Source organism: Stenella coeruleoalba (assembly GCF_951394435.1).
Source record: "Stenella coeruleoalba genome assembly, chromosome: 16".
Taxonomy (NCBI): Eukaryota; Metazoa; Chordata; class Mammalia; order Artiodactyla; family Delphinidae; genus Stenella; species Stenella coeruleoalba.
Window position 1 is genome coordinate 79,299,393 of NC_137162.1, and position 23,202 is coordinate 79,322,594.

At 38.7% G+C, this 23,202-nt stretch overlaps 1 protein-coding gene across 6 annotated transcripts in view; it reads right to left on the bottom strand.

The window, feature by feature from the left end:
* The window catches only part of COA6 (cytochrome c oxidase assembly factor 6), a 43,717-nt gene that overhangs the window by 7,910 nt on the left and 12,605 nt on the right, over positions 1-23,202 (bottom strand). The gene's annotated exons all lie outside the window — the stretch shown is intronic.

Here is a 23,202-nt window from a genome sequence, read left to right on the forward strand (position 1 = left end):
GTTGAGAAAAAAGGGTCTGAGATAAGGGCAAGCTATGCAGCTTAAACAAAAGCACAGACTTAAATGTAACTAATTATTCAATATAAATCATGTAAGTGGCCTAAGTAATTTATATTTTAGAACCATTTTGAATCAGTGCATCTTATGTATAAGAGTCTCTAAAGAGACTATAGACCGGTGAGTCCTAACCCTTTTTGGGTTACTGACCCTGTTGAGAATTTGAGTGCCCTGTGCACCTTCTCAAGAAGTATACGTGCTTACACATGTGAAATGTACTATGCAAGTGCACAGTCCATAGGGCTCTCAGGTCATAAGACTTCATGATTTAGAACTCCCGCAGCTCGGGGTCTCTTCCCTCCGCCGACATGGAACTCCCCGGAGGCCAAGGGGAGGGCGGCCTCACTGAGGCTGCCGGTTCTGGAGGGGCCCCGGCGGCCAAAGCCGCGACACTCGTGTGGACGGCGGGCCGGAGATTTATCCTGTAATAAAATACCGTCTATCGAAAGACGTACATGTGAACCACTACCTTTTTTGCAGTTTATAAATCTTGGTTGCAATTTACTCACAGAACTGAGCTTTGGAACTTCCAGGCCCAGCATGGAATGCAGTTTTTCCACAAGTAATACACCAGAAATACATCTACACGTGGAACAACTCCTACAGAACACCTACTGAACGCTGGCAGAAGACCTCAGACCTCCCAAAAGACAACGAATCATCACAAATTGAGGAGGTGGACTTTGAGAGCAAGATTTATGATATTTTCCCCTTTTCCTCTTTTTGTGAGTGTGTATGTGTATGCTTCTGTGTGAGAGTTTGTCTGTATAGCTTTGCTTCCACCATTTCTCCTAGGGATCTATACATCCTTTTTTTAAAATTTTTTTTTCTCTTAATTATTTTTTTACTTTAATAACTTTATTATACTTTATCTTACTTTATTTTATTTTACTTTATCTTCATTCTTTCTTCTTTTCCTTCCTTCCCTCCTTCCTTCCTCCCTCCCTCCCTCCTTTCTTTCTGTCTTTCTTTCTCTCTCTCTCTCTTTCTACTTCTACCAATTTTTTCTTTCTACTTTTTCTCCCTTTTATTCTGAGCCGTGTGGATGAAAGGCTCTTGGTGCTACAGCCACGAGTCAGTGCTGTGCCTCTGAGGTGGGAGAGCCAACTTCAGGACACTGGTCCACAAGGGACCTCCCAGCTCCACATAATATCAAATGGCGAAAATCTCCCAGAGATCTCCATCTCAACACCAGGACCCAGATTCACCCAACAACAAGCAAGCTACAGTGCTGGACACGCTATGCCAAACTAGCAAGACAGGAACACAACCCCACCCATTAACAGAGAGGCTGCCTAAAATCATAAGTCCACAGACACTCCAAAACACACTGCCAGACGTGGACCTGCCCACCAGAAAGACAAGATCCAGCCTCATGCACCAGAACACAGGCACTAGTCCCCTCCACCAAGAAGCCTACACAACCCACTGAACCAACCTTAGCCACTGGGGACAGACACCAAAAACAACGGAAACTACGAACCTGCAGCCTGCAAAAAGAAGACCCCAAACACAGTAAGTTAAGCAAAATGAGAAGACAGAAAAACACACAGCAGATGAAGGAGCAAGATAAAAACCCACCAGACCTAACAAATGAAGAGAAAATAGGCAGTTTACCTGAAAAAGAAATAAGAATAATGATAGTAAAGATGATCCAAATTCTTGGAAATAGAAGAGACAAAATGCAAGAAACATTTAACGACGACCTAGAAGAACTAAAGATGAAAGAAACAATGATGAACACAATAAATAAATGAAAAATACTCTGGACGGGATCAATAGCAGAATAATGGAGGCAGAAGAACGGATAAGTGACCTGGAAGATAAAATAGTGGAAATAACTACTGCAGAGCAGAATAAACAAAAAAGAATGAAAAGAACTGAGGACAGTCTCAGAGACCTCTGGGACAACAGTAAACGCACCAACACTTCGAATTATACGGGTTTCAGAAGAAGAAGAGAAAAGAAAGGGACTGAGAAAATATTTGAAGAGATTATAGTTGAAAACTTCCCTAATATGGGAAAGGAAATAGTTAATCAGGTCCAGGAACCACAGAGAGTCCCATACACAATAAATCAAAGGAGATATACGCCAAGACACATATTAATGAAACTGTCAAAAATTAAATACAAAGAAAACATATTAAAAGCAGCAAGGAAAAAAAAATAACACACCAGAGAATCCCCATAAGATTAACAGCTGATCTTTCGGCAGAAACTCTGCAAGCCAGAAGGGACTGGCAGGACATATTTAAAGTGATGAAGGAGGAAAACCTGCAACCAAGATTACTCTACCCAGCAAGGATCTCATTCAGATTTGATGGAGAAATTAAAACCTTTACAGACGAGCAAAAGCTGAGAGTTCAGCACTACCAAACCAGCTCTACAACAACTGCTAAAGGAACCTCTCTAGGCAAGAAACACAAGAGAAGGAAAAGACCTACAATAACGAACCCAAAACAGTTAAGAAAATGGCAACAGGAACATACATATCGATAATTACCTTAAATGTAAATGGACTAAACGCTCCCACCAAAAGACACAGATTGGCTGAATGGATACAAAAACAAGACCCATATATTTGCTGTCTACAAGAGACCCACTTCAGACCTAGAGACACATACAGACTGAAAGTAAGGGAATGGAAAAAGATATTGCATGCAAATGGAAACCAAAAGAAAGCTGGAGTAGCAATTCTCATAACAGACAAAATAGACTTTAAAATAAAGACTATTAGAAGAGATAAAGAAGGACACTACATAATGATCAAGGGATCGATCCAAGAAGAAGATATAACAATTTTAAGTAATTATGCACCCAACGTAGGAGCACCTCAATACATAAGGCAAATACTAACAGCCATAAAAGGGGAAATCGACTGTAACACATTCATAGTAGGGGACTTTAACACCCCACTTTCACCAATGGACAGATCATCCAAAATGAAAACAAAAAAGGAAACACAAGCTTTAAATGATACATTAAACATAACAGACTTAATTGATATTTATCGGACATTACATCCAAAAACAACAGAATACACATTTTTCTCAAGTGCTCATGGAACATTCTCCAGGATAGATCATATCTTGGGTCACAAATCAAGTCTTGGTAAATTTAAGAAAATCGAAATTATATGAAGTATCTTTTCCAATCGTAACGCTATGAAACTAGATATCAATTACAGGAAAAGATCTGTAAAAAATACAAACACATGGAGGCTAAACAATACACTACTTATTAATAACCAAGTGATCACGGAAGAAATCAAAGAGGAAATTAAAAAATACCTACAAACAAATGACAATGGAGACACGACGACCCAAAATCTATGGGATGCAGCAAAAGCAGTTCTAAGAGGGAAGTTTATAGCAATACAATCCTACCTTAAAAAACAGGAAGCATCTCGAATAAACAACCTAACCTTGCACCTCGAGCAATTAGAGAAAGAACAAAAAAAAACCAAATTTAGCAGAAGGAAAGAAATCATAAAAATCAGATCAGAAATAAATGAAAAAGAAATGAAGGAAACAATAGCAAAGATCAATAAAACTAAAAGCTGGTTCTTTGAGAAGGTAAACAAAATAGATAACCCACTAGCCAGACTCATCAAGAAAAAAAGCGAGAAGACTCAAATCAATAGAATTAGAAATGAAAAAGGAGAAGTAACAATTGACACTGCAGAAATACAAAAGATCATGACAGATTACTACAAGCAACTCTATGCCAATAAAATGGACAATCTGGAAGAAATGGACAAATTCTTAGAAATGCACAACCTGCCAAGACTGAATCAGGAAGAAACAGAAAATATGAACAGACCAATCACAAGCACTAAAATTGAAACTGTGATTACAAATCTTCCAACAAACAAAAGCCCAGGACCAGGTGGCTTCACAGGCGAATTCTATCAAACATTTAGAGAAGAGCTAACACCTGTCCTTCTCAAACTCTTCCAAAATATAGCAGAGGGAGGAACACTCCCAAATTCCTTCTGCGAGGCCACCGTGCACCTTGATACCAAAACCAGACAAGGATGTCACAAAGAAAGAAAACTACAGGCCAATATCACTGATGAACATAGATGCAAAAATCGTCAACAAAATACTAGCAAACAGAATCTAACAGCACATTAAAAGGACCATACACCATGATCAAGTGGGGTTTATTCCCGGAATGCAAGGATTCTTCAATATACGCAAATCTATCAATGTGATAAACCATATTAACAAATTGAAGGAGAAAAACCATATGATCATCTCAATAGATGCAGAGAAAGCTTTTGACAAAATTCAACACCCATTTGTGATAAAAACCCTGCAGAAAGGAGGCACAGAGGGAACTTTCCTCAACATAATAAAGGCCATATATGACAAGCCCACAGCCAACATCATCCTCAATGGTGAAAAACTGAAAGCATTTCCACTAAGATCACGAACAAGACAAGGTTGCCCACTCTCACCACTCTTTTTCAACATAGTTTTGGAAGTTTTAGCCACAGCAATCAGAGAAGAAAAGGAAATAAAAGGAATCCAAATCGGAAGAGAAGACGTAAAGCTGTCACTGTTTGCAGATGACACGATACTATACATAGAAAATCCTAAAGATGCCACCAGAAAACTACTAGAGCCTAGCAATGAATTTGGTAACGTAGCAGGATACAAAATTAAGGCACAGAAATCTCTGGCATTCCTATATACTAATGATGAAAAATCTGAAAGTGAACTCAAGAAAACACTCCCATTTACCATTGCAACAAAAAGAATAAAATATCTAGGAATAAACCTACCTAAGGAGACAAAAGACCTGTATGCAGGAAATTATAAGACACTGAAGAAAGAAATTAAAGATGATACAAATAGATGGAGAGATATACCATGTTCTTGGATTGGAAGAATCAACATTGTGAAAATGACTCTGCTATGCAAAGCAATCTATAGATTCAATGCAATCCCTATCCAACTACCACTGGCATTTTTCACAGAACTAGAACAAAAAATTTCGCAATTTGTATGGAAACACAAAAGACCCCGAATAGCCAAAGCAACCTTGAGAACGAAAAAAGGAGCTGGAGGAATCAGGCTCCCTGACTTCAGACTATACTACAAAGCTACAGTAATCAACAGTATGGTACTGGCACAAAAACAGAAAGATAGATCAATGGAACAGGATAGAAAGCCCAGAGATAAACCCACGCACATATGGACACCTTATCTTTGATAAGGTGGCAGGAATGTACACTGGAGAAAGGACAGCCTCTTCGATAAGGGGTGCTGGGAAAACTGGACAGATACATGTAAAAGTATGAGATTAGATCACTCCCTAACACCATACACAAAAATAAGCTCAAAATGGATTAAAGGCCTAAATGTAAGGCCAGAAACTATCAAACTCTTAGAGGAAAACATAGGCAGGACACTCTATGACATAAAGCACAGCAACATCCTTTCTGACCCACCTCCGAGAGTAATGGAAATAAAAACAAAAATCAACAAATGGGACCTAACGAAACTTCAAAGCTTTTGCACAGCAAAGGAAACCATAAACAAGACCAAAAGACAACCCTCAGAATGGGAGAAAATATTTGCAAATGAAGCAACTGACAAAGGATTAATCTCAAAAATTTACAAGCAGCTCATGCAGCTCAACAGCAGAAAAACAAACAAGCCAATCCAAAAATGGGCAGAAGACCTAAATAGACATTTCTCCAAAGAAGATATACAGACTGCCAACAAACACATGAAAGAATGCTCAACATCACTAATCATTAGAGAAATGCAAATCAAAACTACAATGAGATATCATCTCACACCAGTCAGAATGGCCATCATCAAAAAATCTAGAAACAATAAATGCTGGAGAGGGTGTGGAGAAAAGGGAACCCTCTTACACTGTTGGTGGGAATGTATATTGATACAGCCACTGTGGAGAACAGGATGGAGGTTCCTTAAAAAACTACAAATAGAACTACCATATGACCCAGCAATCCCACTACTGGGCATATACCCTGAGAAAACCATAATTCAAAAAGAGTCATGTACCAAAATGTTCATTGCAGCTCTATTTACAATAGCCCAGAGATGGAAACACCCTAAGTGTCCATCATCGGATGAATGGATAAAGAAGATGTGGCATATATATACAATGAAATATTACTCAGCCATAAAAAGAAACGAAATTGAGCTATTTGTAATGTGGTGGATAGACCTAGAGTCTGTCATACAGAGTGAAGTAAGTCAGAAAGAGAGAGACTAATACCGTATGCTAACACATATAAATGGAATTTAAGAAAAACAAATGTCATGAAAAACCTAGGGGTGAAACAGGAATAAAGACACAGACTTACTACTAGAGAATGGACTTGAGGCTATGGGGAGGGGAAAGGGTAAACGGTGACAAAGCGAGAGAGAGGCACGGACATATACACAATAACAAACGTAAGGTAGATAGCTAGTGGGAAGCAGCCGCATAGCACAGGGAGATCAGCTCGGTGCTTTGTGACCGCCTGGAGGGGTGGGATACGGAGGGTGGGAGGGAAGGAGACACAAGCGGGAAGAGATATGGGAACATATGTATATATATAACTGATTCATTTTGTTGTGAAGCTGAAACTAACATACCATTGTAAAGCAATTATACTCCAATAAAGATGTTAAAATGAAATAAAAAATAAAAAATATATATATAATGGGAAAAAAAAGAAGAAAAAAATCTAGAAACAATACTTGCTGGAGAGGGTGTGGAGAAAAGGCAACACTCTTGCACTGCTGGTGGGAATGTGAATTGGTTCAGCCACTATGGAGAACAGTATGGAGGTTCCTTAAAAAACTACAAATAGAACTACCATATGACCCAGCAATCCCACTACTGGGCATATACCCTGAGAAAACCAAAATTCAAAAAGAGTCATGTACCAAAATGTTCACTGCAGCTCTATTTACAATAGCCCGGAGATGGAAACAACCTAAGTGTCCATCATCGGATGAATGGATAAAGAAGATGTGGCACATATATACAATGAACTATTACTCAGCCATAAAAAGAAAAGAAATTGAGCTATTTGGCATGAGGTGGACAGACCTAGAGTCTGTCATACAGAGTGAAGTAAGTCAGAAAGAAAAAGACAAATACCGTATGCTAACACATATATATGGAATTTAAAAAAAATGTCATGAAGAACCTAGGGGTAAGACAGGAATAAAGACACAGACATACTGGAGAACGGACTTGAGGATATGGGGAGGGGGAAGGGTGAGCTGTGACAGGGCGAGAGAGAGAGAGGCATGGACATATATACACTAACAAACGTAAGGTAGATGGCTAGTGGGAAGCAGCCGCATGGCACAGGGATATCGGCTCGGTGCTTTGTGACCGCCTGGAGGGGTGGGATAGGGAGGGTGGGAGGGAGGGAGACGCAAGAGGGAAGAGATATGAGAACATATGTGTATGTATAACTGATTCACTTTGGTATAAAGCAGAAACTAACACACCATTGTAAAGCAATTATACCCCAATAAAGATGTTAAAAAAAATTAAATACAAAGAAAACATTAAAAGCAGCAAGGGAAAAACAACAAATAACACACCAGGGAATCCCCATAAGGTTAACAGCCGATCTTTCGGCAGAAACTCTGCAAGCCAGAAGGGACTGGCAGGACATATTTAAAGTGATGAAGGAGGAAAACCTGCAACCAAGATTACTCTACCCAGCAAGGATCTCATTCAGATTTGATGGAGAAATTAAAACCTTTACAGACAAGAAAAAGCTGAGAGAGTTCAGCACTTCCAAACCAGCTCTATAACAACTGCTAAAGGAACCTCTCTAGGCAAGAAACACAAGAGAAGGAAAAGACCTACAATAACGAACCCAAAACAGTTAAGAAAATGGCAACAGGAACATACATATCGATAATTACCTTAAATGTAAATGGACTAAACGCTCCCACCAAAAGACACAGATTGGCTGAATGGATACAAAAACAAGACCCACATATTTGCTGTCTACAAGAGACCCACTTCAGACCTAGAGACACATACAGACTGAAAGTAAGGGGATGGAAAAAGATATTGCATGCAAATGGAAACCAAAAGAAAGCTGGAGTAGCAATTCTCATAACAGACAAAATAGACTTTAAAATAAAGACTATTAGAAGAGACAAAGAAGGACACTACATAATGATCAAGGGATCGATCCAAGAAGAAGATATAACAATTGTAAGTATTTATGCACCCAACGTAGGAGCACCTCAATACATAAGGCAAATACTAACAGCCATAAAAGGGGAAATCGACAGTAACACATTCATAGTAGGGGACTTTAACACCCCACTTTCACCAATGGACAGATCATCCAAAATGAAAATAAATAAGGAAACACAAGCTTTAAATGATACATTAAACAAGATGGACTTAATTGATATTTATAGGACATTACATCCAAAAACAACAGAATACACATTTTTCTATAGTGCTCACGGAACATTCTCCAGGACAGATCGATCATATCTTGGGTCACAAATCAAGTCTTGGTAAATTTAAGAAAATCGAAATTATATCAAGTATCTTTTCCGACCACAACGCTATGAGACTAGATATCAATTACAGGAAAAGATCTGTAAAAAATACAAACACATGGAGGCTAAACAATACACTACTTATTAATAACCAAGTGATCACGGAAGAAATCAAAGAGGAAATTAAAAAATACCTACAAACAAATGACAATGGAGACACGACGACCCAAAATCTATGGGATGCAGCAAAAGCAGTTCTAAGAGGGAAGTTTATAGCAATACAACCCTGCCTTAAGAAACAGGAAGCATCTCGAATAAACAACCTAACCTTGCACCTCAAGCAATTAGAGAAAGAACAAAAAAGAACCAAATTTAGCAGAAAGAAAGAAATCATAAAAATCAGATCAGAAAGAAATGAAAAAGAAATGAAGGAAACGATAGCAAAGATCAATAAAACTAAAAGCGGGTTCTTTGAGAAGATAAAATAGATAACCCACTAGCCAGACTCGTCAAGAAAAAAAGGGAGAAGACTCAAATCAATAGAATTAGAAATGAAAAAGGAGAAGTAACAACTGACACTGCAGAAATACAAAAGATCATGACAGATTACTACAAGCAACTCTATGCCAATAAAATGGACAATCTGGAAGAAATGGACAAATTCTTAGAAATGCACAACCTACCAAGACTGAATCAGGAAGAAACAGAAAATATGAACAGACCAATCACAAGCACTGAAATTGAAACTGTGATTACAAATCTTCCAACAAACAAAAGCCCAGGACCAGGTGGCTTCACAGGTGAATTCTATCAAACATTTAGAGAAGAGCTAACACCTGTCCTTCTCAAACTCTTCCAAAATATAGCAGAGGGAGGAACACTCCCAAATTCCTTCTGCGAGGCCACCGTGCACCTTGATACCAAAACCAGACAAGGATGTCACAAAGAAAGAAAACTACAGGCCAATATCACTGATGAACATAGATGCAAAAATCGTCAACAAAATACTAGCAAACAGAATCTAACAGCACATTAAAAGGACCATACACCATGATCAAGTGGGGTTTATTCCCGGAATGCAAGGATTCTTCAATATACGCAAATCTATCAATGTGATAAACCATATTAACAAATTGAAGGAGAAAAACCATATGATCATCTCAATAGATGCAGAGAAAGCTTTTGACAAAATTCAACACCCATTTGTGATAAAAACCCTGCAGAAAGGAGGCACAGAGGGAACTTTCCTCAACATAATAAAGGCCATATATGACAAACCCACAGCCAACATCATCCTCAATGGTGAAAAACTGAAAGCATTTCTACTAAGATCAGGGACAAGACAAGGTTGCCCACTCTCACCACTCTTATTCAACATAGTTTTGGAAGTTTTAGCCACAGCAGTCAGAGAAGAAAAGGAAATAAAAGGAATCCAAATCGGAAGAGAAGAAGTAAAGCTGTCACTGTCTGCAGATGACATGATACGATACGTAGAGAATCCTAAAGATGCTACCAGAAAACTACTAGAGCTAAGCAATGAATTTGGTAAAGTAGCAGGATACAAAATTAATGCACAGAAATCTCTGGCATTCCTATACACTAATGATGAAAAATCTGAAAGTGACATCAAGAAAACACTCCCATTTACCATTGCAGCAAAAAGAATAAAATATCTAGGAATAAGCCTACCTAAGGAGACAAAAGACCTGTATGCAGGAAATTATAAGACACTGATGAAAGAAATTAAAGATGATACAAATAGATGGAGAGATATACCATGTTCTTGGATTGGAAGAATCAACATTGTGAAAATGACTCTACTACCCAAAGCAATCTATAGATTCAATGCAATCCCTATCAAACTACCACTGGCATTTTTCACAGAACTAGAACAAAAAATGTCGCAATTTGTATGGCAACACAAAAGACCCCGAATAGCCAAAGCAACCTTGAGAACGAAAAAAGGAGCTGGAGGAATCAGGCTCCCTGACTTCAGACTATACTACAAAGCTACAGTAATCAAGACAGTATGGTACTGGCACAAAAACAGAAAGATAGATCAATGGAACAGGATAGAAAGCCCAGAGATAAACCCATGCACATATGGACACTTTATCTTTGATAGAGGTGGCAGGAATGCACACTGGAGAAAGGACAGCCTCTTCAATAAGTGGTGCTGGAAAAACTGGACAGATACATGTAAAAGTATGAGATTAGGTCACTCCCAAACACCATACACAAAAATAAGCTCAAAATGGATTAAAGGCCTAAATGTAAGGCCAGAAACTATCAAACTCTTAGAGGAAAACATAGGCAGGACACTCTATGACATAAATCACAGCAAGATCCTTTCTGACCCACCTCCTAGAGTAATGGAAATAAAAACAAAAATAAACAAATGGGACCTAACGAAACTTCAAAGCTTTTGCACAGCAAACGAAACCATAAACAAGACCAAAAGACAACCCTCAGAATGGGAGAAAATATTTGCAAATGAAGCAACTGACAAAGGATTAATCTCCAAAATTTACAAGCAGCTCATGCAGCTCAATAACAAAAAAACAAACAACCCAATCCAAAAATGGGCAGAAGACCTAAATAGACATTTCTCCAAAGAAGATATACAGACTGCCAACAAACACATGAAAGAATGCTCAACATCATTAATCATTAGAGAAATGCAAATCAAAACTACAATGAGATATCATCTCTCACCAGTCAGAATGGCCATCATCAAAAAATCTAGAAACAATACTTGCTGGAGAGGGTGTGGAGAAAAGGGAACACTCTTGCACTGCTGGTGGGAATGTGAATTGGTTCAGCCACTATGGAGAACAGTATGGAGGTTCCTTAAAAAACTACAAATAGAACTACCATATGACCCAGCAATCCCACGACTGGGCATATACCCTGAGAAAACCAAAATTCAAAAAGAGTCATGTACCAAAATGTTCACTGCAGCTCTATTCACAATAGCCTGGAGATGGAAACAACCTAAGTAAGTGCCCATCATCGGATGAGTGGATAAAGAAGATGTGGCACATATATACAACGGAATATTACTCAGCCATAAAAAGAAACGAAATTGAGCTGTCATGAGGTGGCTAGACCGAGAGTCTGTCATACAGAGTGAAGTAAGTCAGGAAGAAAAAGACAAATACCGTATGCTAACACATATATATGGAATTTAAGGGGAAAAAATGTCATGAAGAACCTAGGGGTAAGACAGGAATAAAGACACAGACATACTGGAGAACGGACTTGAGGATATGGGGAGGGGGAAGGGTGAGCTGTGACAGGGCGACAGAGAGGCATGGACATATACACACTAACAAACGTAAGGTAGATAGCTAGTGGGAAGCAGCCGCATGGCACAGGGATATCGGCTCGGTGCTTTGTGACAGCCTGGAGGGTGGGATAGGGAGGGTGGGAGGGAGGGAGTCGCAAGAGGGGAGACAAATGGGAACATATGTGTATGTATAACTGATTCACTTTGTTATAAAGCAGAAACTAACACACCACTGTAAAGCAATTATACCCCAAAAGATGTTAAAAAAAATCTAGAAACAATACTTGCTGGAGAGGGAATGGAGAAAAGGGAACACTCTTGCACTGCTGGTGGGAATGTGAATTGGTTCAGCCACTATGGAGAACAGTATGGAGGTTCCTTAAAAAACTACAAATAGGACTACCATATGACCCAGCAATCCCACTAGTGGGCATATACCCTGAGAAAACCAAAATTCAAAAAGAGTCATGTACCAAAATGTTCACTGCAGCTCTATTTACAATAGCCCGGACATGGAAACAACCTAAGTGTCCATCATCGGATGAACGGATAAAGAAGATGTGGCACATATATACAATGGAATATTACTCAGCCATAAAAAGAAACGAAATTGAGATATTTGTAATGAGGTGGATAGACCTAGAGTGTGTCATACAGAGTGAAGTACGTCAGAAAGAGAGAGACAAATACCGTATGCTAACACATATATATGGAATTAAAAAAAAATGTCATGAAGAACCTAGGGGTAAGACAGGAATAAAGACACAGACATACTGGAGAACGGACTTGAGGATATGTGGAGGGGGAAGGGTGAGCTGTGACAGGGCGAGAGAGAGGCATGGACATATATACACTAACAAATGTAAGGTAGATAGCTAGTGGGAAGCAGCCGCATGGCACATGGGTATAGGCTCGGTGCTTTGTGACCGCCTGGAGGGGTGGGATAGGGAGGGTGGGAGGGAGAGAGACACAAGAGGGTAGAGATACGGGAACATATGTGTATGTATAACTGATTCACTTTGGTATAAAGCAGAAAATAACACACCATTGTAAAGCAATTATACCCCAATAAAGATGTTTAAAAAAAATTAAATACAAAGAAAACATATAAGGAAACACAAGCTTTAAATGATACATTAAGCAAGATGGACTTAATTGATATTTATAGGATATTACATCCAAAAACAACAGAATACACATTTTTCTATAGTGCTCATGGAACATTCTCCAGGATAGATCATATCTTGGGTCACAAATCAAGTCTTGGTAAATTTAAGAAAATCGAAATTATATCAAGTATCTTTTCTGACCACAACGCTATGAGACTAGATATCAAATACAGGAAAAGATCTGTAAAAAATACAAACACGTGGAAGCTAAACAATACACTACTTCTTAATAACCAAGTGATCACTGAACAAATCAAAGAGGAAATTAAAATATACCTACAAACAAATGACAATGGAGACACGACGACCCAAAATCTATGGGATGCAGAAAAAGCAGTTCTAAGAGGGAAGTTTACAGCAATACAATCCTACCTTAAGAAACAGGAAGCATCTCAGATAAACAACCTAACCTTGCACCTCAAGCAATTAGAGAAAGAACAAAAAAGAACCAAATTTAGCAGAAAGAAAGAAATCATAAAAATCAGATCAGAAAGAAATGAAAAAGAAATGAAGGAAACGATAGCAAAGATCAATAAAACTAAAAGCGGGTTCTTTGAGAAGATAAAATAGATAACCCACTAGCCAGACTCGTCAAGAAAAAAAGGGAGAAGACTCAAATCAATAGAATTAGAAATGAAAAAGGAGAAGTAACAACTGACACTGCAGAAATACAAAAGATCATGACAGACTACTACAAGCAACTCTATGCCAATAAAATGGACAACCTGGAAGAAATGGACAAATTCTTAGAAATGCACAACCTGCCAAGACTGAATCAGGAAGAAACAGAAAATATGAACAGACCAATCACAAGCACTGAAACTGAAACTGTGATTACAAATCTTCCAACAAACAAAAGCCCAGGACAAGGTGGCTTCACAGGCGAATTCTATCAAACATTTAGAGAAGAGCTAACACCTATCCTTCTCAAACTCTTCCAAAATATAGCAGAGGGAGGAACACTCCCAAATTCCTTCTGCGAGGCCACCATCACCTTGATACCAAAACCAGACAAGGATGTCACAAAGAAAGAAAACTACAGGCCAATATCACTGATGAACATAGATGCAAAAACCCTCAACAAAATAGTAGCAAACAGAATCCAACAGCACATTAAAAGGATCATACACCATGATCAAGTGGGGTTTATTCCAGGAATGCAAGGATTCTTCAATATACGCAAATCTATCAATGTGATAAACTATATTAACAAATTGAAGGAGAAAAACCGTATGATCACCTCAATAGATGCAGAGAAAGCTTTTGACAAAATTCAACACCCATTTATGATAAAAACCCTGCAGAAAGTAGGCACAGAGGGAACTTTTCTCAACATAATAAAGGCCATATATGACAAGCCCACAGCCAACACCGTCCTCAATGGTGAAAAACTGAAAGCATTTCCACTAAGATCAGGAACAAGACAAGGTTGCCCACTCTCACCACTCTTATTCAACATAGTTTTGGAAGTTTTAGCCACAGCAGTCAGAGAAGAAAAGGAAATAAAAGGAATCCAAATCGGAAGAGAAGAAGTAAAGCTGTCACTGTCTGCAGATGACATGATACGATACGTAGAGAATCCTAAAGATGCTACCAGAAAACTACTAGAGCTAAGCAATGAATTTGGTAAAGTAGCAGGATACAAAATTAATGCACAGAAATCTCTGGCATTCCTATACACTAATGATGAAAAATCTGAAAGTGACATCAAGAAAACACTCCCATTTACCATTGCAGCAAAAAGAATAAAATATCTAGGAATAAGCCTACCTAAGGAGACAAAAGACCTGTATGCAGGAAATTATAAGACACTGATGAAAGAAATTAAAGATGATACAAATAGATGGAGAGATATACCATGTTCTTGGATTGGAAGAATCAACATTGTGAAAATGACTCTACTACCCAAAGCAATCTATAGATTCAATGCAATCCCTATCAAACTACCACTGGCATTTTTCACAGAACTAGAACAAAAAATGTCGCAATTTGTATGGCAACACAAAAGACCCCGAATAGCCAAAGCAACCTTGAGAACGAAAAAAGGAGCTGGAGGAATCAGGCTCCCTGACTTCAGACTATACTACAAAGCTACAGTAATCAAGACAGTATGGTACTGGCACAAAAACAGAAAGATAGATCAATGGAACAGGATAGAAAGCCCAGAGATAAACCCATGCACATATGGACACCTTATCTTTGATAGAGGTGGCAGGAATGCACACTGGAGAAAGGACAGCCTCTTCAATAAGTGGTGCTGGAAAAACTGGACAGATACATGTAAAAGTATGAGATTAGGTCACTCCCAAACACCATACACAAAAATAAGCTCAAAATGGATTAAAGGCCTAAATGTAAGGCCAGAAACTATCAAACTCTTAGAGGAAAACATAGGCAGGACACTCTATGACATAAATCACAGCAAGATCCTTTCTGACCCACCTCCTAGAGTAATGGAAATAAAAACAAAAATAAACAAATGGGACCTAACGAAACTTCAAAGCTTTTGCACAGCAAACGAAACCATAAACAAGACCAAAAGACAACCCTCAGAATGGGAGAAAATATTTGCAAATGAAGCAACTGACAAAGGATTAATCTCCAAAATTTACAAGCAGCTCATGCAGCTCAATAACAAAAAAACAAACAACCCAATCCAAAAATGGGCAGAAGACCTAAATAGACATTTCTCCAAAGAAGATATACAGACTGCCAACAAACACATGAAAGAATGCTCAACATCATTAATCATTAGAGAAATGCAAATCAAAACTACAATGAGATATCATCTCTCACCAGTCAGAATGGCCATCATCAAAAAATCTAGAAACAATACTTGCTGGAGAGGGTGTGGAGAAAAGGGAACACTCTTGCACTGCTGGTGGGAATGTGAATTGGTTCAGCCACTATGGAGAACAGTATGGAGGTTCCTTAAAAAACTACAAATAGAACTACCATATGACCCAGCAATCCCACGACTGGGCATATACCCTGAGAAAACCAAAATTCAAAAAGAGTCATGTACCAAAATGTTCACTGCAGCTCTATTCACAATAGCCTGGAGATGGAAACAACCTAAGTAAGTGCCCATCATCGGATGAGTGGATAAAGAAGATGTGGCACATATATACAACGGAATATTACTCAGCCATAAAAAGAAACGAAATTGAGCTGTCATGAGGTGGCTAGACCGAGAGTCTGTCATACAGAGTGAAGTAAGTCAGGAAGAAAAAGACAAATACCGTATGCTAACACATATATATGGAATTTAAGGGGAAAAAATGTCATGAAGAACCTAGGGGTAAGACAGGAATAAAGACACAGACATACTGGAGAACGGACTTGAGGATATGGGGAGGGGGAAGGGTGAGCTGTGACAGGGCGACAGAGAGGCATGGACATATACACACTAACAAACGTAAGGTAGATAGCTAGTGGGAAGCAGCCGCATGGCACAGGGATATCGGCTCGGTGCTTTGTGACAGCCTGGAGGGTGGGATAGGGAGGGTGGGAGGGAGGGAGTCGCAAGAGGGGAGACAAATGGGAACATATGTGTATGTATAACTGATTCACTTTGTTATAAAGCAGAAACTAACACACCACTGTAAAGCAATTATACCCCAAAAGATGTTAAAAAAAATCTAGAAACAATACTTGCTGGAGAGGGAATGGAGAAAAGGGAACACTCTTGCACTGCTGGTGGGAATGTGAATTGGTTCAGCCACTATGGAGAACAGTATGGAGGTTCCTTAAAAAACTACAAATAGGACTACCATATGACCCAGCAATCCCACTAGTGGGCATATACCCTGAGAAAACCAAAATTCAAAAAGAGTCATGTACCAAAATGTTCACTGCAGCTCTATTTACAATAGCCCGGACATGGAAACAACCTAAGTGTCCATCATCGGATGAACGGATAAAGAAGATGTGGCACATATATACAATGGAATATTACTCAGCCATAAAAAGAAACGACATTGAGCTATCTGTCATGAGGTGGATAGACCTAGAGTCTGTCATACAGAGTGAAGTAAGTCAGAAAGAAAAAGACAAATACCGTATGCTAACACATATATATGGAATTTAAAAAAAATGTCATGAAGAACCTAGGGGTAAGACAGGAATAAAGACACAGACATACTGGAGAACGGACTTGAGGATATGTGGAGGGGGAAGGGTGAGCTGTGACAGGGCGAGAGAGAGGCATGGACATATATACACTAACAAATGTAAGGTAGATAGCTAGTGGGAAGCAGCCGCATGGCACATGGGTATAGGCTCGGTGCTTTGTGACCGCCTGGAGGGGTGGGATAGGGAGGGTGGGAGGGAGAGAGACACAAGAGGGTAGAGATACGGGAACATATGTGTATGTATAACTGATTCACTTTGGTATAAAGCAGAAAATAACACACCATTGTAAAGCAATTATACCCCAATAAAGATGTTTAAAAAAAATTAAATACAAAGAAAACATATAAGGAAACACAAGCTTTAAATGATACATTAAGCAAGATGGACTTAATTGATATTTATAGGATATTACATCCAAAAACAACAGAATACACATTTTTCTATAGTGCTCATGGAACATTCTCCAGGATAGATCATATCTTGGGTCACAAATCAAGTCTTGGTAAATTTAAGAAAATCGAAATTATATCAAGTATCTTTTCTGACCACAACGCTATGAGACTAGATATCAAATACAGGAAAAGATCTGTAAAAAATACAAACACGTGGAAGCTAAACAATACACTACTTCTTAATAACCAAGTGATCACTGAACAAATCAAAGAGGAAATTAAAATATACCTACAAACAAATGACAATGGAGACACGACGACCCAAAATCTATGGGATGCAGAAAAAGCAGTTCTAAGAGGGAAGTTTACAGCAATACAATCCTACCTTAAGAAACAGGAAGCATCTCAGATAAACAACCTAACCTTGCACCTCAAGCAATTAGAGAAAGAACAAAAAAGAACCAAATTTAGCAGAAAGAAAGAAATCATAAAAATCAGATCAGAAAGAAATGAAAAAGAAATGAAGGAAACGATAGCAAAGATCAATAAAACTAAAAGCGGGTTCTTTGAGAAGATAAAATAGATAACCCACTAGCCAGACTCGTCAAGAAAAAAAGGGAGAAGACTCAAATCAATAGAATTAGAAATGAAAAAGGAGAAGTAACAACTGACACTGCAGAAATACAAAAGATCATGACAGACTACTACAAGCAACTCTATGCCAATAAAATGGACAACCTGGAAGAAATGGACAAATTCTTAGAAATGCACAACCTGCCAAGACTGAATCAGGAAGAAACAGAAAATATGAACAGACCAATCACAAGCACTGAAACTGAAACTGTGATTACAAATCTTCCAACAAACAAAAGCCCAGGACAAGGTGGCTTCACAGGCGAATTCTATCAAACATTTAGAGAAGAGCTAACACCTATCCTTCTCAAACTCTTCCAAAATATAGCAGAGGGAGGAACACTCCCAAATTCCTTCTGCGAGGCCACCATCACCTTGATACCAAAACCAGACAAGGATGTCACAAAGAAAGAAAACTACAGGCCAATATCACTGATGAACATAGATGCAAAAACCCTCAACAAAATAGTAGCAAACAGAATCCAACAGCACATTAAAAGGATCATACACCATGATCAAGTGGGGTTTATTCCAGGAATGCAAGGATTCTTCAATATACGCAAATCTATCAATGTGATAAACTATATTAACAAATTGAAGGAGAAAAACCGTATGATCACCTCAATAGATGCAGAGAAAGCTTTTGACAAAATTCAACACCCATTTATGATAAAAACCCTGCAGAAAGTAGGCACAGAGGGAACTTTTCTCAACATAATAAAGGCCATATATGACAAGCCCACAGCCAACACCGTCCTCAATGGTGAAAAACTGAAAGCATTTCCACTAAGATCAGGAACAAGACAAGGTTGCCCACTCTCACCACTCTTATTCAACATAGTTTTGGAAGTTTTAGCCACAGCAGTCAGAGAAGAAAAGGAAATAAAAGGAATCCAAATCGGAAGAGAAGAAGTAAAGCTGTCACTGTCTGCAGATGACATGATACGATACGTAGAGAATCCTAAAGATGCTACCAGAAAACTACTAGAGCTAAGCAATGAATTTGGTAAAGTAGCAGGATACAAAATTAATGCACAGAAATCTCTGGCATTCCTATACACTAATGATGAAAAATCTGAAAGTGACATCAAGAAAACACTCCCATTTACCACTGCAGCAAAAAGAATAAAATATCTAGGAATAAGCCTACCTAAGGAGACAAAAGACCTGTATGCAGGAAATTATAAGACACTGATGAAAGAAATTAAAGATGATACAAATAGATGGAGAGATATACCATGTTCTTGGATTGGAAGAATCAACATTGTGAAAATGACTCTACTACCCAAAGCAATCTATAGATTCAATGCAATCCCTATCAAACTACCACTGGCATTTTTCACAGAACTAGAACAAAAAATGTCGCAATTTGTATGGCAACACAAAAGACCCCGAATAGCCAAAGCAACCTTGAGAACGAAAAAAGGAGCTGGAGGAATCAGGCTCCCTGACTTCAGACTATACTACAAAGCTACAGTAATCAAGACAGTATGGTACTGGCACAAAAACAGAAAGATAGATCAATGGAACAGGATAGAAAGCCCAGAGATAAACCCATGCACATATGGACACCTTATCTTTGATAGAGGTGGCAGGAATGCACACTGGAGAAAGGACAGCCTCTTCAATAAGTGGTGCTGGAAAAACTGGACAGATACATGTAAAAGTATGAGATTAGGTCACTCCCAAACACCATACACAAAAATAAGCTCAAAATGGATTAAAGGCCTAAATGTAAGGCCAGAAACTATCAAACTCTTAGAGGAAAACATAGGCAGGACACTCTATGACATAAATCACAGCAAGATCCTTTCTGACCCACCTCCTAGAGTAATGGAAATAAAAACAAAAATAAACAAATGGGACCTAACGAAACTTCAAAGCTTTTGCACAGCAAACGAAACCATAAACAAGACCAAAAGACAACCCTCAGAATGGGAGAAAATATTTGCAAATGAAGCAACTGACAAAGGATTAATCTCCAAAATTTACAAGCAGCTCATGCAGCTCAATAACAAAAAAACAAACAACCCAATCCAAAAATGGGCAGAAGACCTAAATAGACATTTCTCCAAAGAAGATATACAGACTGCCAACAAACACATGAAAGAATGCTCAACATCATTAATCATTAGAGAAATGCAAATCAAAACTACAATGAGATATCATCTCTCACCAGTCAGAATGGCCATCATCAAAAAATCTAGAAACAATACTTGCTGGAGAGGGTGTGGAGAAAAGGGAACACTCTTGCACTGCTGGTGGGAATGTGAATTGGTTCAGCCACTATGGAGAACAGTATGGAGGTTCCTTAAAAAACTACAAATAGAACTACCATATGACCCAGCAATCCCACGACTGGGCATATACCCTGAGAAAACCAAAATTCAAAAAGAGTCATGTACCAAAATGTTCACTGCAGCTCTATTCACAATAGCCTGGAGATGGAAACAACCTAAGTAAGTGCCCATCATCGGATGAGTGGATAAAGAAGATGTGGCACATATATACAACGGAATATTACTCAGCCATAAAAAGAAACGAAATTGAGCTGTCATGAGGTGGCTAGACCGAGAGTCTGTCATACAGAGTGAAGTAAGTCAGGAAGAAAAAGACAAATACCGTATGCTAACACATATATATGGAATTTAAGGGGAAAAAATGTCATGAAGAACCTAGGGGTAAGACAGGAATAAAGACACAGACATACTGGAGAACGGACTTGAGGATATGGGGAGGGGGAAGGGTGAGCTGTGACAGGGCGACAGAGAGGCATGGACATATACACACTAACAAACGTAAGGTAGATAGCTAGTGGGAAGCAGCCGCATGGCACAGGGATATCGGCTCGGTGCTTTGTGACAGCCTGGAGGGTGGGATAGGGAGGGTGGGAGGGAGGGAGTCGCAAGAGGGGAGACAAATGGGAACATATGTGTATGTATAACTGATTCACTTTGTTATAAAGCAGAAACTAACACACCACTGTAAAGCAATTATACCCCAAAAGATGTTAAAAAAAATCTAGAAACAATACTTGCTGGAGAGGGAATGGAGAAAAGGGAACACTCTTGCACTGCTGGTGGGAATGTGAATTGGTTCAGCCACTATGGAGAACAGTATGGAGGTTCCTTAAAAAACTACAAATAGGACTACCATATGACCCAGCAATCCCACTAGTGGGCATATACCCTGAGAAAACCAAAATTCAAAAAGAGTCATGTACCAAAATGTTCACTGCAGCTCTATTTACAATAGCCCGGACATGGAAACAACCTAAGTGTCCATCATCGGATGAACGGATAAAGAAGATGTGGCACATATATACAATGGAATATTACTCAGCCATAAAAAGAAACGACATTGAGCTATCTGTCATGAGGTGGATAGACCTAGAGTCTGTCATACAGAGTGAAGTAAGTCAGAAAGAAAGAGACAAATACCGTATGCTAACACATATATATGGAATTAAAAAAAAATGTCATGAAGAACCTAGGGGTAAGACAGGAATAAAGACACAGACATACTGGAGAACGGACTTGAGGATATGTGGAGGGGGAAGGGTGAGCTGTGACAGGGCGAGAGAGAGGCATGGACATATATACACTAACAAATGTAAGGTAGATAGCTAGTGGGAAGCAGCCGCATGGCACATGGGTATAGGCTCGGTGCTTTGTGACCGCCTGGAGGGGTGGGATAGGGAGGGTGGGAGGGAGAGAGACACAAGAGGGTAGAGATACGGGAACATATGTGTATGTATAACTGATTCACTTTGGTATAAAGCAGAAAATAACACACCATTGTAAAGCAATTATACCCCAATAAAGATGTTTAAAAAAAATTAAATACAAAGAAAACATATAAGGAAACACAAGCTTTAAATGATACATTAAGCAAGATGGACTTAATTGATATTTATAGGATATTACATCCAAAAACAACAGAATACACATTTTTCTATAGTGCTCATGGAACATTCTCCAGGATAGATCATATCTTGGGTCACAAATCAAGTCTTGGTAAATTTAAGAAAATCGAAATTATATCAAGTATCTTTTCTGACCACAACGCTATGAGACTAGATATCAAATACAGGAAAAGATCTGTAAAAAATACAAACACGTGGAAGCTAAACAATACACTACTTCTTAATAACCAAGTGATCACTGAACAAATCAAAGAGGAAATTAAAATATACCTACAAACAAATGACAATGGAGACACGACGACCCAAAATCTATGGGATGCAGAAAAAGCAGTTCTAAGAGGGAAGTTTACAGCAATACAATCCTACCTTAAGAAACAGGAAGCATCTCAGATAAACAACCTAACCTTGCACCTCAAGCAATTAGAGAAAGAACAAAAAAGAACCAAATTTAGCAGAAAGAAAGAAATCATAAAAATCAGATCAGAAAGAAATGAAAAAGAAATGAAGGAAACGATAGCAAAGATCAATAAAACTAAAAGCGGGTTCTTTGAGAAGATAAAATAGATAACCCACTAGCCAGACTCGTCAAGAAAAAAAGGGAGAAGACTCAAATCAATAGAATTAGAAATGAAAAAGGAGAAGTAACAACTGACACTGCAGAAATACAAAAGATCATGACAGACTACTACAAGCAACTCTATGCCAATAAAATGGACAACCTGGAAGAAATGGACAAATTCTTAGAAATGCACAACCTGCCAAGACTGAATCAGGAAGAAACAGAAAATATGAACAGACCAATCACAAGCACTGAAACTGAAACTGTGATTACAAATCTTCCAACAAACAAAAGCCCAGGACAAGGTGGCTTCACAGGCGAATTCTATCAAACATTTAGAGAAGAGCTAACACCTATCCTTCTCAAACTCTTCCAAAATATAGCAGAGGGAGGAACACTCCCAAATTCCTTCTGCGAGGCCACCATCACCTTGATACCAAAACCAGACAAGGATGTCACAAAGAAAGAAAACTACAGGCCAATATCACTGATGAACATAGATGCAAAAACCCTCAACAAAATAGTAGCAAA